Source organism: Pongo pygmaeus, chromosome 3 (genome assembly GCF_028885625.2).
Source record: "Pongo pygmaeus isolate AG05252 chromosome 3, NHGRI_mPonPyg2-v2.0_pri, whole genome shotgun sequence".
Taxonomy (NCBI): domain Eukaryota; kingdom Metazoa; phylum Chordata; class Mammalia; order Primates; family Hominidae; genus Pongo; species Pongo pygmaeus.
The window spans coordinates 122,670,223-122,689,700 of NC_072376.2; positions in this window are offsets into that span (position 1 = coordinate 122,670,223).

The window sequence follows — 19,478 nt, forward strand, 5'->3', positions numbered from 1 at the left end:
AACGGATTTCTTGAAAATCAAATTGAAACATCTAGCAATTGGTATCATCGTGACATGATGGAGCAATATGGGATTGTCTCTTTTCAAGAGTGTCTATTAATGGCTTTATAGTCTCTAGTAGTGTGCCTTTACCCTATTTTATTCAGCATTTTCACCAATGGCTGGATGAACATAGAGGCTTCTCAGCTTTGTAGAGGGCATGAAAATAGACAGGGTATCTTATTTCAGTGCTTCTCACACTTTTTCACTGAATATTCCTAATGGAGGGGAAAATAAACATGTGCACCTGGAGAAACCAGGACAATTGTCATAAGTGGCTGCCAGAAGAGAGACATTTCTATAAATTTTATTTTATTTAAACATTATGTAAATTTTGCATTCTATGCCATGATTTTTAAAAATATAAAATAATTCTCCCTCTAGTCAATCTTATTTCTCTAGTAATTGGCATTTCTGGGTCTTTGAATATCTCCCATATTCTCCCAAAGTGATGGGATTCCAATAAATGTTTTGCCATAGCTGTAAGCCTGTGGATATGGAGAGAGAGAGCAGGAAGGCTTGAGAGACTACAAGAAAGAGAAGAGGAGAGCTTAGGTTGTATGCGAAGCACAAACAAAATTACACCCAGAAGGTGAAAACCAAACCAGTGCCAATATACTGAACAAAGGCCTGAGACTTGGTAATTTGTAGCATGGCCCACAGGGAAGGGGCATGAAAGGGAGAGGACCAGAGTTGGAAGCCCTGGAAAAGCATTGCTGCTAGGGGAAAAGGAGCTAGAGAAGGCATGATGCCCTTCAAAGACATGACAATAGGAGAAAAGAGGGAAGCAAAATGGAGAAAATTAAGTCCGAAGTATGGACATTGATCATTTAATACAATTAATTGTAGATCAAGACTAAAACAAGAGTGATCATATGGGTAGAAGAATAATATGTAAACGTTATTTATACATACTGACAGAGTAGAAAGAATGCACCTAAAAAATGGGAAGAGAAGGAAGTCAGAAATAGGAGAGTGAAAAAAATAATTGCCTGCTGTATAAGTAATATGTAGTAGTCAAAAAATGCTATTTAAAAATTATAGACCACAAAGAAAATGTACATACACATAACGGAGTACTACTCAGCCATAAAAATAATGAGATCCTGTCATTTGCAACAGCATGGATGGAACTGGAGATCATTATGTTAAGAAAAATAAGCCAGACACAGAAAGACAAACATCACATGTTCTCACTTATTTGTGGGATTTAAAAATCAAAACAATTGAACTTGTGGACATAAAGAGTAGAAGGATGGTTACCAGACACAGGGAAGCATAGTGCAGGGATGGAAGAGAGGTAGAGATGGTTAATGGATACAAAAAAAGTTAGACTGAATAAAGACCTACTATTTGAAAAAAAAAGGGTGACTATAGTCAATAATAATTTAATTGTACATTTTGAAATACCTGAAGGAGTATAATTGGATTGTTTGTAACACAAAGGAAAAATGCTTGAAGGGATGGATACCCCATTCTCCATGATGTTATTATTAGGCATTCAAAACATCTCGTGTACTCCATAAATATATATACCCACTATGTACCCACAAAAATTAAAAACTAAAAAATTATAAATCAGATAGTAAAATGTTAGAAAGAAAAAAAGAGAATGGAAAGGCACTATAAGAGACACTAAAACAACAAGAACAAAATGCATCTCTTCCTAAAACCCAGGTTAAAACAAAGACAAACGAGATCAAATATAGAAAGATTAAAACTATCAATCTTTATTTTTTTTTGTATTTAAAAGAAAAACATTTTATTGACTCTTTAAATAAAACTCTATCCAAAACAATAAAGGAAGGTGGGGAAATATGACCTGTCATAAAATCACATAAAAATTTACGTCACAGATAAAATACTACAATCGCTTCATGAAATAACTTTCATCCATCAACCGTGGAGATGGGCAAGGAAATATAACCATCCTCATTTTATAGAGGTAAGAACAAAGATAAAGATAAGAATATATAAATGCAGAGGTTAGAATTATAAAAAGAGTCAGCCTTGCCAAAGGCTCAGGAAAGGCTCAGCAGCACAAATGACTCCAGGCACTTAGAAGCAGGTGAGTTCCTAACAAGAGGTCATGGATTTCTGGACAAGGGTGGTGTCCTTACAGGCACCATGCCTGGAAAATAGCTAGTAAGATAGGCGCCTACTATATTTGGCAACCTCAAAAGAATTGGCCTCTCAATTTTCTTTTTTTTCTTTATATGTATATATATATATATATATATTTTTTTAAATTATACTTTAAGTTCTAGGGTACATGTGCGCAACGTGCAGGTTTGTTACATATGTACACATGTGCCATGTTGGTGTGCTGCACCCATTAACTCGTCATTTACATTATGTATATCTCCTAATGCTATCCCTCCCGCCTCCGCCCACCCCACAACAGGCCCCAGTGTGTTATGTTCCCCTTCCTGTGTCCAAGTGTTCTCATTGTTCAATTCCCACCTATGAGTGAGAACATGTGGTATTTGGTTTTTTGTCCTTGTGATAAAAACTATCAATCTTTAAAGATAAAGAAAAGATCAAGCAAAACACATCAGGTTAGTTATAAGATTAAGAAAATTAGGCTGCCATCAGACTTCTTAAAAACAACACTTAAACTAAGGTAACAGCAGAACTGCATTTTTAAATAGAGGCATATTCTCAAAAATAACTGACCTGTATTCTTTAAAAATATCTGTGTCATTAAGCATTTTAAAAAGGCTGGGTAATTGTTCCAGGTTAAAGAAGACTAAAGACTAAATAACGACTAAGTAACATGTTATCCTGGGCAGGAGGGGAAGAGCGTAAAAAGGACATTATTGAGATAATGGAAAATATTAAGATAAGAATGGCTGATTAGGTAAATGTATTATATCAATGCTAAATTTTTTGAATTTAATAACTGTTGAGATTGTGTAAGGTAATGAAGGCAATATTGAATATTCATGTTCTTAGGAGAGGCACACATAATAATAAAAAATAAAGGAGCAAATGCAATCTATGCTGACTATAATGAGGACTTGATTTTTTGATGTATTAGATGTACGCAAACTACATTTTAATATATATTTGGCGATAGCAAGAGATTAACATTGCAAATATAGCAAAATCTTAACAACTGGTGAATCTGGATAAAGGGTATTTTGGAACTCACTTGCAACTTTTCTGTGAGTTAGAAATTATTTCAAAGTAAAAACAATTTTATTTAAAAAATGATAGTAGATCAACTACTAAAATGAAGGTAGGAAATAAAAACCCTGCTGAAGACTCATCTCTATCTTTATAACAGAAATCTGTTATAAAACTATTTTTGTTCAGGTTGGCGATGCTTATGATTTTTATAATCATTTTCCACATGTTCAACATGTGCTGGAGAAAAGCACCAGCACCTTGATGAACATGATTAGATCAGGGTCCTTAGCTTGTTAAGGAAAAACCAACTTTGAAGGAGAAGTAGTGAAAATTGAAAAATTGAAATTCAATATTAATGTAATTAAGGTGCATCTTTAATTCAATGGTGCACATGTATTATTAGAATATGACTACTTTAGGGAGGCAGGCAATTTTGGTATTTGCTTAAACATGATCTATGCCATTTAATAGCCAATGTCCAAACACAGCAGCTGATTCTCTTTCTTCTGGACAAATGGAGTCCTTAACCCTGGGATATACTTACAAACTCAACATTTATTGAGTTAGCTTCCCTTAGGGCTCCCATCACACCCCACCCCTGCCCACACACCCCTGCCAATCCTGGTATCATTTTACTCTTAGCAGAATCTTATTTCACTCTAGCAATGTGCACATTTGTAAAATGGAACATCTAGGGTTTTCATTTTCAAAGCATTGCTCAAGTGGTGTGTCCCACATCTTGGCTTTTAAAAATATGTGTGTGTGTCTGTGTGTGCATGATTGCATGCCTGCAAGATAGTCTGCTTCTTGATAAACTGGCCCTGTAGTCATCTCTTGGAGTTCAAATAGGTTTCTTGATGTATGGCTATAAGTTTATTGACTGTGATCACGTTTTAGACACCAAACTCTCGGAAGGAAATGACCATGTCTGTCAAGTTACTAAAACAACATGTGGTTGTTTCACGTGTGTTACCACGATGACCAAGGAACTAAAGTCTTTTGGAGAATACAGTTTTATGGTTCTGATATTCACTAATATTTTTGACTAGTCTGAGCCAAATTATTATCTTTTTTTACTTGGTGGCAGAAAAAAAGTCCTTATAAAGGATAATCGAAGATTAAAATGGATCAGTTATTTCCCCATCAAAAAATTAAGGCCTCATTATAGTCAGCATAGATTGTATTCCTTGATTTGTTCATTCATTCATTTACCTATTCACCTGGAAGATACTTTATGTACTTGTAATTACTGGAGGCTGAAAAAGAAAAAATAATGTTGGGCTCCTTTTTAAGCCAATTATGTACAACTGGTTCACTTTGTAATGCAAAAATTACTAGCCATGAATTTTATATAATTAATTAACAGCTGAACACAGAGAGCATAGAGAAGGAGCTCAAAAAACATTTGCTTGAAATAATTCCATAAACTGCATCAGCCTTTGTCAGGCTCAGCCCTTAAGCTTGTAGGCCCCATAGTGAGGCTGTTTGAAGGGTCTACTTCCTTTCAAAGGGGCCCACATATTCTTGGGAGTGTGCAAACGCAGGCACGTGGGCCAGAGTATCACAGACGGGAGGTATTTGTTTTGTTTTTCCAAAATGGAAACAGCTTTTTTTGTGTTTGGTGATTGTTAATGTACGAATTTTCTTCAAGCAACTTAGAAATGCGTATAGTCAAAAGTTCTTACTTGTTCCATCTGCCGCTTCTCCTAAAGATAATAACGATTAGTAATTTGTATATAGCTTTCCAGACTTTTAAATTTAAATAAACATTTTTTACATTAAATAAGATGGAATTACATACATTGTTCTGAAATCGGCTTTTAAAAAATAGCAATATATTGAGGGCATCATCCCATGTCAGTAGATAAAGACCAACTTCATCCCTTTACAATTTTCTCTAATAAAGATGAAGCACATTAATTTAGCCAAGTTCCTATTGATGAATAATGAGGTTGCTTCCATATTTTTGATATTATAAAGAATGCTCCAGTGAATATCCTGATTTGTTCATCTTTGCCTACATGTTCTGTTTTCTCAGGATAAACTCCTAGACAGGATTGTTGAGTCAAAGTGTATTTAAAAATTGTAGTACGTATTTTCAAACTATTCTCAGCTGAAAGATTGGACTCCGGCAGTGCATTAAAGTGTCTGTTTCCCACACCATTGAAATCACTGACTTTATCAAATCATGGCAAGTCAGATAAGTACTCAAACATTTCTTCATTATTTCAATTTCAATTTCTTTTTTCTAGCTGAGATCGAATATCTCTTCATCTACTTTTGTTGTTTATGCTTCTTTGTGAATAGTTTATTTGGAGACTTTACACATTTTTCTACTGGGTTGGTAATCTTTGCCTTTTTAGTTTGTAAAAACATTGAACTCTTAAGGATATTAACTCTTCATCTGCTATATGTACTGCAAATATTCATCCCCTGTTTTTCACTTGTCTTTCAGCTTTTATTTATGAAGTTTTAAATAAAGAAGTTTTACATTGTTGTGTAGTATCAGTTCATATGACTCTTATGGTTTCTGGCTTTATTACCATGCTTGAAAAGGTCTCCTCATCCTGAAATTGCTTACATATTCTCCAAAAGTTCTGGACTTTTCATACTTGTATTTTACTTTGGAGTTTCTAATCTATATAAAATTTAATTTATGTATGATATGAAATAGAGGGCAAATATAATGCCAAATGGGGTGAATTGAAATTAACTTGGTTTGTAAATTTAAAAATATTTTTTGGAACTATACAGTAGAAGGATCAGACTTGAAATGTATGAAATGTAATACATTTACAATGAGTGTTAGGGAAAATAATATAGCTGAGAAAAACATACCTCTCTGATTATCTCAGTCATCTCTGAGGTGAATTGATTGCGAGGGTTACTGCTTATGAGTGGTGGAACACCGAACCACAAGACGGATATATGATCTGCTTAGGTAGTCTGCATCGTGGGACAAGTGAATGACATATGTTTTGGCCATTTAGACGAAACATTCTATACATTCTAAGAATTATTGAAGGGGTGGAGTTCCATTTTTTCTCTAAAGCAGAGTTCTCAATCTTAAATGTTCCATTGCAATCACTTGCTTTTGCAATCAGCTTTCTCAGGTTGAAGTAATCACTTGCTTTTAAAAATGCTGCTGCCAGACCCTGGAGATTCTGATTTTATTGGTCAGGGCCTAGCTGTCTTGGATTTTAAAAGCTCCCCGGGTGATTATATAGTGCGTGGCTAAGGTTGAGAACCACAGCCTTAAAGATTCCTAATGATGCCTATCTGATATTATTTGCTAAAAGTTTAACTATGATTTAAGTAATATTTCTCTAAATTTCAGTTCTAAGGCCTTCCCACCCTGGGCCATAATCCATTGTTCTAAGGAAACCACTAGGACCTTGGTATTGGGTTGATAAAATCTACACAATCTTCTAATTAATTGCATTTTAATCTACACAATGGATTTAAGAGAACTGAAAAACTGATCAGTCTAATAAAAGTTTTCAGAATAATTTCCCATGACAGTGAATTTATTAATTTGTTTTTATAAGTATTACTTTCTACTATGATTTAATTGCACATTCAAAATGGAAAACCTTTGCAAGAGCTTTGTAAGGCAAAATGTTAACATGAGTGGGTTCATTTTTCATTTTCCTTTTTAATAAAGCAACATAACAACACACCAATTATGGATACTAGAACCACTGTTGGCACACAGGTTTCCTTACTTTCATGCAGGTGAATTACTCAAAGCCAAGTGTTAGACTAGCTGAACACAATTTGCTTTAGATTTACTGAATTAAATATCCAACAGACTTTTGCTCAACATAAACAGCATAAAACAAATGCACACAATCTAAGGGGATCTCAGGTGAAACACATTCCCTTGAGCATCAACTGGACATTCTTGGCACCAGGTAGTAAACGTGATTGGGGAAATAGCTGTGGATATCATTCTTTCTGTGCCAGAGAAATGTCACCTTCTCAGGAATGCAGTTAACTGAGTGTTCAGGAACATAAAAAAGCATGGGAAATAAACTGGTGGGTGCTGAAAATTTTCCTTTCTTCATTTCAAAATAAATAGCATGTTTATAACAAACTAAGTAAAAGGCCTATTATTGGATTTTGGTGAGCCTGGTGTTCTCTAACTCTTGATTTGGTTCCTTTATAATCAGTAACTTCCAAGTGAATGTTAAGTAAGGGTCAGTAAGTGTGAATTACCCCAAGCTATGTGGCATGTTGGAAAAAATAAGAACAAGGGGTCATCAAATGAAGTTCTAGTTTAAAATAAATTAATTCTAGCACAGATCAATTTGTTTAGATATTGTCCAGCCAACAAATTCATTCCTATGACCTGAGCCAAAGTCTTCTGACTTTACTCTCAGTTGGCCTCCTCCTTGTCCCTCCCATCCAAGAACAGCATGGACAGCTGTGACCCAAAACAGGGTGTGTCTCTGGCTATGGGACTCAGATGCCACATTCTAGATTTTCTCTCTCATCATGGCATTTGAGGTTCAGATCCACATGTTGGCTTTGCTTCCTGGGCAGCTGGGAGGTTGTATAGGGTCACAGGGCTTCTCACAGGAGGGCATTACTTCTCCTTCCCAGTGGCCTAATTTCCCTCTAGGGTAGAAGAGACACATTTCTGTTCCCTTTGCAGATTCCTCAAAAGTTTCCAAATGATCAGGTGGGTTTTTACCTTGGACTGATGCTATATTTTGGGGACAGTTTCCACAAGGGAGAGGCACTTCACATGACCATCAGCCTTGTGAAGGCTATTATTGCAGCATTTTTGAAAACTATTTGCCTATGAGTTGATTTTTTGAGTCTTTATGTTTGTATACACACACACGCACGTGCACACGCGCACACGTGCTACAAGATGTTTTTTTCTGCTTCTTTTCACTTTTAACCCACTGGTCATTCATTTATTGACTTGACAAAGACTTACTGAGTGCCTGCTCTGTTGCAGACAGTGTCTCTGGATTGACAAAAATGTCTGGTTAGTCATGTGACTTAGGAATATGGTAGAAGCACTTTGGAGAAGTTTCCTCTGAGATCATTAACTTTGAATACAAAATAAGGCAGTCATCAAGCAGTAATATATTTTCAGGACTCAAAAAAAAAAAAAAAGAAGTGGGAAAATTTTAAGATCGAGGCTCTTTTCCCAGCACAAGCCTTCTCAGTTATGTGATTTTGAGTTAATCTGAAGGGTTTGTTGTAGTTTCATCTGTTCCTGGAGTACTATAGGAATCAGATTCCTATACTGAAACTACACGAAACCCTTCAGATAAATGTCAAGGCTATCTCATATGTTTGTTGAATCCAGAAGATCCTACAGCTATCATATATAAATTATCAGTGATATAATCAAAAAGAATTTCTAACTTTTAATTTGATTTTACAGTTCTGGTACTCCTCTCGATAAATGTAGGAGGTAAGAAATTATTTTTCTCCATAAATGAAAAAAATCTTCAATTTATAGCCCAAAGACATGTCTTTGTCTTTTAATCCCTATGCCAATATTACCCTCTTGGGGCTGTTTTCTGCCACTCTCAAGACTAGGCATTTATGTTTTCCTCAAAGAATGGTGATTCATGAGACCAACTCTTCTCATTGAAGACTCAGATGTGGTAAGATTGCCACAAGTGAAACATTCCACATGGAAACTGGTTAAAAAAATTTATAATGATCAGGGAAATGCAAATAAAAACCACAATTTGATACCACTTTACTCCTGCAGGAATGGCTGTAATCAAAAAATCAAAAAATAGTAGATGTTGGTGTGGTTACAGTGAAAGGGAAACACTTCTACACTGCTGGAGGGAATGTAAACTAATACAACCAGTATGGAAAACAGTGTGGAGATTCCTTAAGGAACTGAAGGTGGAACTACCATTTGATCCAGCAATCCCACTACTAGGTATCTACCCAAAAGGAAGTCATTACATGAAAAAGATAGTTGCACACACATGTTTATAGCAGCACAATTCACAATTGCAAAAATGAGGAACCAACCCAAATGCCCATCAATCAACAAGTGGATAAAGAAATTGTGATATATATATATACATATATATATACATATACACAATGGAATATTACTCAGCCATAAAAAGGAATGAATTAACAGCATTTGCAGTGACCTGGATGAGATAGGAGACTATTATTGTAAGTGAAGTAACTCAGGAATGGAAAATCAAACATTGTATGTTCTCACTCTTAAATGGGAACTAAGCTATGAGGATGCAAAGGGATAAGAATGACACAATGGACTTTGGGGACTCGGGGGAAAGGATGGGAAGGGGGTGAAGTATAAAAGACTACAAATTGGGTTCAGCGTATATTGCTTGGGTAATGGGTGCACCAAATTCTCAGAAATCACCACTAAAGAACTTATTCATGTAAACAAACACCACCTGTTCCCCAAAAGCCTATGGAAATAAAATATTTAAAAAAATAACTGTATTACATTATTACTTTAACACTTACTTGAATATAAGAAAAACATTTAACACTATAAACAAACGAACTTATAGAAAGTGATGGAAAGTCTCATCTTGAAGAGACACAGTGGTGGGCTAACTCCACATATTCTCAAAGGAGTTCTGAAAGAAATACTTTAATACATCCATACATATACATCAAAAAATAGACAGAAGGGAAACTAGTTAAGTAAGGCAGAAATAGAAAACTATCATACAAAATAAAACTGATTCAGCACATGTGTTACCAATATTTCCCTACTTTCAATCATTATGTTAAGTAAGCATCTATTTTTTTGGTCATTGTCTGGGGAAGTGTCCTGTTGAGGCTTTGTGTTTCTCTTCCTATGCTGGAAATATGTGATGTGTTGATAAAAAAATTAATTTGCTGGCCAGGCACAGTGGCTTAGGCCTATGATCCTAGTACTTTGAAAGGCCAAGGCAGAAGGATCAGTTGATGCCCGGAGTTCAAGACTAATGCGGGCAATCTTTACACAAATTTAAAAAATTAGCCAGGCAAGGTGGCATGTGCCTGTAGTCCCAGCTTAAGTCTCAAATTAACTTAATTACAATGGGCAATATAGGGACTTGAAATTTTAAGCCATACATCCTCTGGAGAATATTTTTAATCTTAATACCTCAATTTTTAAAGAGAATGTTTGTTTTTGACTCAGAATGTCCTTGACGTGAACTATCAGGACTAGATTATAGAATCCTTACATATATGAAGTCTTGAATTCTGCATGAAATTTTTAGTAGTTTAGCTGTGACTCAGCTAGAAGCAGGAGAACACTCTAAAGAGTCTGATATGGTTTGGCTCTGTGTCCCCACCCAAATCTCATGTTGAATTGTAATCCTCAGTTTTGGGGGAGGGACCTGGTGTGAGGTGATTAGATCACGGGGGCAGATTTCCACCTTGCCGTTCTCGTGATAGTGAGTGAGTTCTCATGAGATCTAGTTGTTTAAAAGTATGTAGCACCTCCTCCTTTGCTCTCTCTCTCTCCTGCTCTGCCATGTGAAAATTGTGCCTGTTTATCCTTCACCTTCTGCCTTGATTGTAAGTTTCCTGAGGCATCCCCAGCCACGCCTCCTGTGGAACTGTGAGTAAATTAAACCTCCTTTCTTTATAAACCACCCAGTCTCAGGTAGTTCTTTACAGCAATGTGAGGATGGACTAATACAGTCTGCCCTTAAAATGTTTTTACTACTGGTTTGATCACCAATATCCATGTTTTGCTGTTTAAAGAGAAATTATTTATCAGAACTCTAGAGCTAGAATAAAGCAAGTTTTTTTAATCCGGGTTCCACTAATTAAGTCTGCAAAATTATTTATTTGATTGGAATGGCTTTACTATTGGATTGTTTATACAGAAAAATTTTGCTACTTTGCAAATTAATATGCAAAAGTTTGTAGTGTCTTATTTATCTACTTAAAATCCATTTTTTTGAGAAAAGGAAAGTTCTCAAACTTCTCAATGTAATTCTGTATTACCAGATGCTGCTAATTATGAATATGTTGTTATGCTCTCCTTTTTTCTTTCATTTAACTTTTAAAATATATTTTTATTATGACTCTTATTTCATCATATTACAGTATCTAGCACATGGCTTTTCCCTCTTAGTTAAGGCATGATTGAATTGGGTCTTACTCAGTTTTTTAAATCTAGAGTAGTGCTTTGCGTAAATAAATATTTGTTGAGTGAATAACATTAACTCAATAACAATAAACATTTGTGAGTGCTTTCTTTTTTTATTTTATTATATTATTATTATTTTACTTTAAGTTTTAGGGTACATGTGCACAACATGCAGGTTTGTGACATATGTATACATGTGCCATGTTGGTGTGCTGCACCCATTAATTCATCATTTACATTAGGTATATCTCCTAATGCTATCCCTCCCCCCTCCCCCCACCCCACAACAGGCCCCAGTGTGTGATGTTCCCCTTCCTGTGTCCATGTGTTCACATTGTTCAATTCCCACCTATGAGTGAGAACATGTGGTGTTTGGTTTTTTCTCCTTGCAACAGTTTGCTGAGAATGATGGTTTCCAGCTTCATCCATGTCCCTACAAAGGACATGAACTCATAATGTTTTATGGCTGCATAGTATTCCATGGTGTATATGTGCCACATTTTCTTAATCCAGTCTATCATTGTTGGACATTTGGGTTGGTTCCAAGTCTTTGCTATTGTGAATAGTGCCGCAATAAACATACATGTGCATGTGTCTTATAGCAGCATGATTTATAATCCTTTGGGTATATACCCAGTAATGGGATGGCTGGGTCAAATGGTATTTCTAGTTCTAGATCCCTGAGGAATTGCCACACTGACTTCCACAATGGTTGAACTAGTTTACAGTCCCACCAAAAGTGTAAAAGTTTTCCTATTTCTCCACATCCTCTCCAGCACCTGTTGTTCCCTGACTTTTTAATAATTGCCATTCTAACTGGTGTGAGATGGTATCTCATTGTGGTTTTGATTTGCATTTCTCTGATGGCCAGTGATGATGAGCATTTTTTCATGTGTTTTTTGGCTGCATAAATGGCTTCTTTTGAGAACTGTCTGTTCATATCCTTTGCCCACTTTTTGATGGGGTTGTTTGTTTTTTTCTTGTAAATTTGTTTGAGTTCATTGTAGATTCTGGATATCAGCCCTTTGTCACATGAGTTGGTTGCAAAAATTTTCTCCCATTCTGTAGGTTTCCTGTTCACTCTGATGGTAGTTTCTTTTGCTGTGCAAAAGCTCTTTAGTTTAATTAGGTCCCATTTGTCAATTTTGGCTTTTGTTGCCATTGCTTTTGGTGTTTTAGACATGAAGTCCTTGCCCATGCCTATGTCCTGAATGGTATTGCCTAGGTTTTCTTCTAGGGTTTTTATGGTTTTAGGTCTAACATTTAAGTCTTTAATCCATCTTGAATTAATTTTTGTATAAGGTGTAAGGAAGGGATCCAGTTTCAGCTTTCTCCATATGGCTATCCAGTTTTCCCAGCACCATTTATTAAATAGGGAATCCTTTCCCCATTGCTTGTTTTTCTCAGGTTTGTCAAAGATCAGATAGTTGTAGATATGTGGCATTATTTCTGAGGGCTCTGTTCTGTTCCATTGGTCTATATCTCTGTTTTGGTACCAGTACCATGTTGTTTTGGTTACTGTAGCCTTGTAGTGTAGTTTGAAGTCAGGTAGCGTGATGCCTCCAGCTTTGTTCTTTTGGCTTAGGATTGACTTGGCAATGTGGGCTCTTTTTTGGTTCCATATGAACTTTAAAGTAGTTTTTTCCAATTCTGTGAAGAAAGTTATTGGTAGCTTGATGGGGATGGCATTGAATCTATAAATTACCTTGGGCAGTGTGGCCATTTTCACGATATTCATTCTTCCTACCCATGAGCATGGAATGTTCTTCCATTTGTTTGTATCCTCTTTTATTTCATTGAACAGTGGTTTGTAGTTCTCGTTGAAGAGGTCCTTCACATCCCTTGTAAGTTGGATTCCTAGGTATTTGATTCTCTTTGAAGCAATTGTGAATGGGAGTTCACTCATGATTTGGCTCTCTGTTTGCCTGTTATTGGTGTATAAGAATGCTTGTGATTTTTGCACATTGATTTTGTATCCTGAGACTTTGCTGAAGTTGCTTATCAGCTTAAGGAGATTTTGGGCTGAGACAATGGGGTCATCTGCAAACAGGGACAATTTGACTTCCTTTTTTCCTAATTGAATGCCATTTATTTCCTTCTCCTGCCTGATTGCCCTGGCCAGAACTTCCAACACCATGTTGAATAGGAGTGGTGAGAGAGGGCATCCCTGTCTTGTGCCAGTTTTCAAAGGGAATGCTTCCAGTTTTTGCCCATTCAGTATGATATTGGCTGTGGGTTTGTCATAGATAGCTCTTATTATTTTGAGATACATCCCATCAATACCTAATTTATTGAGAGTTTTTAGCATGAAGCATTGTTGAATTTTGTCAAAGGCCTTTTCTGCATCTATTGAGATAATCATGTGGTTTTTGTCTTTGGTTCTGTTTATATGCTGGATTATGTTTACTGATTTTTGTATGTTGAACCAGCCTTGCATCCCAGGGATGAAGTCCACTTGATCACGGTGGATAAGCTTTTTGATGCGCTGCTGGATTTGGTTTGCCAGTATTTTATTGAGGATTTTTGCATTGATGTTCATCAAGGATATTGGTCAAAAATTCTCTTTTTTGGTTGTGTCTCTGCCAGGCTTTGGTATCAGGATGATGCTGGCCTCATAAAATGAGTTAGGGAGGATTCCCTCTTTTTCTATTGATTGGAATAGTTTCAGAAGGAATGGTACCAGCTCCTCCTTGTAACTCTGGTCGAATTCGGCTGTGAATCCATCCGGTCCTGGACTTTTTTTGGTTGGTAAGCTATTAATTATTGCCTCAATTTCAGAGCCTGTTATTGGTCTATTCAGAGAGTCAACTTCTTCCTGGTTTAGTCTTGGGAGGGTGTAGGTGTTGAGGAATTTATCCATTTCTTCTAGATTTTCTGGTTTATTTGTGTAGAGGTGTTTATAGTATTCTCTGATGGTAGTTTGCATTTCTGTGGGATTGGTGGTGATATCCCCTTTGTCATTTTTTATTGCATCTATTTGATTCTTCTCACTTTTCTTCTTTGTTAGTCTTGCTAGCGGTCTATCAATTTTGTTGATCTTTTCAAAAAACCAGCTCCTGGATTCATTGATTTTTTGAAGGGTTTTTTCTGTCTCTATTTCCTTCATTTCTGCTCTGATCTTCATTATTTCTTGCCTTCTGCTAGCTTTTGAATGTGTTTGCTCTTGCTTCTCTAGTTATTTTAATTGTGATGTTAGGGTGCCAATTTTGGATCTTTCCTGCTTTCTCTTGTGGGCATTTAGTGCTATAAATTTCCCTCTACACACTGCTTTGAATGTGTCCCAGAGATTCTGGTATGTTGTGTCTTTGTTCTCGTTGGTTTCAAAGAACATCTTTATTTCTGCCTTCATTTCGTTATGTACCCAGTAGTCATTCAGGAGCAGGTTGTTCCGTTTCCATGTAGTTGAGTGGTTTTGAGTGAGTTTCTTAATCCTGAGTTCTAGTTTGATTGCACTGTGGTCTGAGAGACAGTTTGTTATAATTTCTGTTCTTTTACATTTGCTGAGGAGTGCTTTACTTCCAACTATGCAGTCAGTTTTGGAATAGGTGTGGTGTGGTGCTGAAAAGAATATATATTCTGTTGATTTGGGGTGGAGAGTTCTGTAGATGTCTATTAGGTCTGCTTGGTGCAGAGCTGAGTTCAATTCCTGGATATCCTTGTTAACTTTCTGTCTCGTTGATCTGTCTAATGTCGACAGTGGGGTGTTCAAGTCTCCCATTATTATTGTGTGGGAGTCTAAGTCTCTTTGTATGTCACTAAGGACTTGCTTTATGAATCTGGGTGCTCCTGTATTGGGTGCATATATATTTAGGATAGTTAGTTCTTCTTGTTGAATTGATCCCTTTACCAGTATGTAATGGCCTTCTTTGTCTCTTTTAGTCTTTGTTGGTTTAAAGTCTGTTTTATCAGAGACTAGGATTGCAACCCCTGCCTTTTTTTGTTGTCCATTTGCTTGGTAGATCTTCCTCCATCCCTTTATTTTGAGTCTATGTGTGTCTCTGCATGTGAGATGGGTTTGCTGAATACAGCAGACTGATGGGTCTTGACTCTTTATCCAATTTGCCAGTCTGTGTCTTTTAATTGGAGCATTTAGCCCATTTACACTTAAGATTAGTATTGTTATGTGTGAATTTGATCCTGTGATTATGATGTTAGCTAGATATTTTGCTCGTTAGTTCATGCAGTTTCTTCTTAGCCTTGATAGTCTTTACAATTTGGCATGTTTTTGCAGTGGCTGGTATTGGTTGTTCCTTTCCACGTTTAGTGCTTCCTTCAGGAGCTCTTTTAGAGCAGGCCTGGTGGTGACAAAATCTCTCAGCATTTGCTTGTCTGTAAAGGATTTTATTTCTCCTTCACTTATGAAGCTTAGTTTGGCTGGATATGAAATTCTGGGTTGAAAATTCTTTTCTTTAAGAATGTTGAATATTGGCCCCCACTCTCTTCTGGCTTGTAGAGTTTCTGCCAAGAGATCAGCTGTTAGTCTGATGGGCTTCCCTTTGTGGGTAACCCGACCTTTCTCTCTGGCTTGGAGTTGCTCTTCTCGAGGAGTATCTTTGTGGTGTTCTCTGTATTTCCTGAATTTGAATGTTGGCCTGCCCTGCTAGATTGGGGAAGTTCTCCTGGATAATATCCTGCAGAGTGTTTTCCAACTTGGTTCCATTCTTCCCGTCACTTTCAGGTACACCAATCAGATGCAGATTTGGTCTTTTCACATAGTCCCATATTTCTTGGAGGCTTTGTTCATTTCTTTTTATTCTTTTTCCTCTAAACTTCTCTTCTTGCTTCATTTCATTCACTTTGTCTTCCATCGCTGATAACTTTTCTTCCAGTTGATCACGTCAGCTACTGAAGCTTGTGCATTCATCACATAGTTCTCGTGCCGTGGATTTCAGCTCCATCAGGTCCTTTAAGGACTTCTCTGCATTGGTTATTCTAGTTATCCATTTGTCTAATTTTTTTTCAAGGTTTTTAACTTCTTTGCCATGGGTTCGAACTTCCTCCTTTAGCTCGGAGTAGTTTGATTGTCTGAAGCCTTCTTCTCTTAACTCATCAAAGTCATTCTCCATCCATCTTTGTTCCATTGCTGGTGAGGAGCTGCGTTCCTTTAGAGGAGGAGAGGCGCTCTGATTTTTAGAGTTTCCGGTTTTTGTGCTCTGTTTTTTTCCCATCTTTGTGGTTTTATCTACCTTTGTTCTTTGATGATGGTGACGTACAGATGGGTTTTTGCTGTGGATGTCCTTTCTGTTTGTTAGTTTTCCTTCTGACAGTCAGGACCCTCAGCTGCAGGTCTGTTGGAGTTTGCTGGAGGTCCACCCCAGATCCTGTTTGCCTGGGTATCAGCAGCGGTGGCTGCAGAACAGTGGATATTGGTGAACCGCAAATCCTGCTGCCTGATTGTTCCTTTGGAAGTTTTGTCTCAGAGGAGTACCCGGCCATGTGAGGTGTCAGTCCGCCCCTACGGGGGGGTGCCTCCCAGTTAGGCCACTCAGCGGTCAGGGACCCTTTTGAGGTGGCAGCATGCCTGTTCTCAGAACTCAAGCTGCATGCTGGGAGAACCACTACTCTCTTCAAAGCTGTCAGACAGGGACATTTAAGTCTGCAGAGGTTATTTGTCTGTGCCCTGCCCCCAGAGGTGGAGTCTACAGAGGCAGGCAGGCCTCCTTGAGCTGTGGTGGGCTCCACCCAGTTCGAGCTTCCCTGCTGCTTTGTTTACCAACTCAAGCCTTGGCAATGGCGGGCGCCCCTCCCCCAGCCCTCTGCCGCCTTGCAGTTTGATCTCAGACTGCTGTGCTAGCAATGAGCAAGTCTCCATGGGCATAGGACCTTCCAAGCCAGGTGCAGGATATAATCTCCTGGTGTGCCTTTTGTTAAGCCCGTTGGAAAAGGGCACCATTAAGGTGGGAGTGACCCGATTTTCTGTCACCCCTTTCTTTGACTAGGAAAGGGAATTCCCTGACCCCTTGTGCTTCCCTGGGTGAGGCGATGCCTCGCCCTACTTCGGCTCATGCATGGTGTGCTGCACCCACTGTCCTGCACCCACTGTCCGGCACTCCCCAGTGAGATGAACCCAGCATCTCAGTTGGAAATGCAGAAATCACCCATCTTCTGCATCGCTCACACTGGGAGCTGTAGACTGGAGCTGTTCCTATTCGGTCATCTTGGCTCCACCCCCTGTGAGTGCTTTCAATAAATATTTATTGAGTGGATAAAGGAGAGAATGATGACTAGTCTCTATCTGAAGAGACTCTGTGAGGCAAAGGAGAGTGTGAAATAGTAACAGACTGCAATTAGGAGTCCTGAGGTGACAGTTTTACCATTTAGGGAAGAGTAGGTAGTTTGGTAGTGAAGGCAAGGAAAGTAAATTTGACTTTTCAAAAAATTAGGTTAATTCTTCCTAGGTTAATACTTCCAACTCCTAGGAAGTGTTTAGAGAGTTCTGGGGTGTTTTCAGTTATCAGAATGATTGTGGGAGGGGGGGTTGTCTAACTGGCAATTATTGGTAGGGAGACAGGAATGCTAGATGTCCCCATGTATTAGAAACTCCCACACCATAAAGAGTTTTCCAAATCTCAAACAGTCCCTGGATGTTCTGCTGGATTTTCAGGCTAATGGAGCACACTTTTGTGTGATTATCTGAGCCTGGAGCAGTGTTTCTCAAACTTTAACAGGCATATGAACCACTTGGGAGCCTTCATGTAGTGAAGGGTTTTTTTGTATTTTTAAAATTGATATATCATAGATGTATATATTTTAGAGGTACATGTGGTGTTTTAATACATGTATACAATGTGGAATGATCAAGTCAGGTAATTGGGATATCCATTAACTGCAACATTGATCCTCTCTTTGTGTTCGGAACATTACAATTCTTCTCTTCTAGCGATTTTGAAATATACAATAAATTATTATTTATTATAATTTCCCTACTGTATTATTGAATATTATAACATCCTTTCTATTTACTTATATTTATGTAATGAAGATTCTAATTCTTCAGGTCTTATATGGGGCCTGAGAGTCCCATATAACCAGCTCCAGGTGATGCAAAGACACTGGTTCATGGGTCCCCCTCCCAGAAGGTGTGATTGAACTGACTGGGTTGAGTCCTATGCATCTGGAGCATTGAAGGCTTCCTGGGCTGTTTCAGTATGCAGTCATGGTTAACAATTACTAGCCTAGAGACTAACTCTTTTTACATATAAACACAATGTATTTTTTACACGGTTTTAGGTACAGGGAATCTTTTACGACACTATGTAAATGGAAGAAAGGCTGTACTTTGATTTGTTTTGAACTGTTCCTAAGAGCTGTTCACCCTTTGGAAAGTTGAGCCCCTGATGGCAAGACCAATTACAGTATTTGAGATGTTAATCCATTCTATCTATATTGGTAGCTTTTGAATTCACAGTGATCCACCTACCTTGGTAAGTTTTTGACACTTTCAATGGGTCTTCCCTAGTATAATCATGCCCAAACATTTATATATTTATATACATATGTTGATTTACTTTCTTTTTATTTCTCATTTATAATACAATTAATAATTATGTTGATTTTTAAAAAATATGTGGGCAGGGAGGTTATTATCTGTCAATGTCATTTTGGGATATTAGTGGGGGAATTGGGTCTGATAGAGCTGAAAACTTCTGAATCGGAATGGAAGGCAGGGGAGCACCATCATAGGCAGCAGACTTGAGGAGAGGGGCTTTAGGCTATAAGAGAACCGAATACAGTGTCTTCACCTGAAGGTCAGTGGATGGCTTCATAAGTCTCATTAAAATTATGCCTTTTTTTTTTTTGCTTTGAGATAGTCTCGCTCTGTCACCCAGGCTGGAATGCAGTGGCACGATCTTGGCCCACTGCAACCTCTGTCTCCCCATTCAAGCGATTCTCACGCCTCAGCCTCCTGAGTAGCTGGAATTACAGGTGCACCACCACGCCTGGCTAGCTTTTGTATTTTTAAAGCGACGGGGTTTTGTCATGTTGACCAGGCTGGTCTCAAACTCCTGACCACAAGTGATCTGCCTGCTTCAGCCTCCCAAAGTGCTAGGATTATAGGCATGAGCCACTGCGCTTTGCCTAAAATTACAACTTTAAATAACAAAAATTTAAATCTAAAAGGAAAAAGCCCATAATCTGACTACCTATTCAAATAAACTATTTTCATTTTTTCTGTTTCTTATCCATG